We start from the raw sequence: 279 nt of genomic DNA, 5'->3' as shown, positions 1-279 counted from the left end.
GGCTGCTGTGAGGGAGGCCTGGCAGCCCCGAGGGAGCCCACCTTTGGCGATGGGGACTGGGAGGCCTTAGAACGCTGCGGATGTTTTCCTCACACCCTGCACTGCTGCCTTTGCCCCCCCCAGGGTTCCCACACGACCACCATCTCCAGCGTTCCACAGCCAGGCTGCAGGACCCTGCTCTCAGCCACCACCAGCCTCAGCTTGGCAGGGTTTGTGCTGCCTTGGGTAGATGAAAAGGACCTCAGAGCAGATTCAAGCAGCTGCTGCATTGTCCTGACT

The sequence above is a fragment of the Chaetura pelagica genome, unplaced genomic scaffold, assembly GCF_000747805.2.
Source record: "Chaetura pelagica isolate M959 unplaced genomic scaffold, ChaPel_1.0 scaffold234, whole genome shotgun sequence".
In the NCBI taxonomy this organism is placed as follows: domain Eukaryota; kingdom Metazoa; phylum Chordata; class Aves; order Apodiformes; family Apodidae; genus Chaetura; species Chaetura pelagica.
This window is presented reverse-complemented; position numbering follows the sequence as displayed.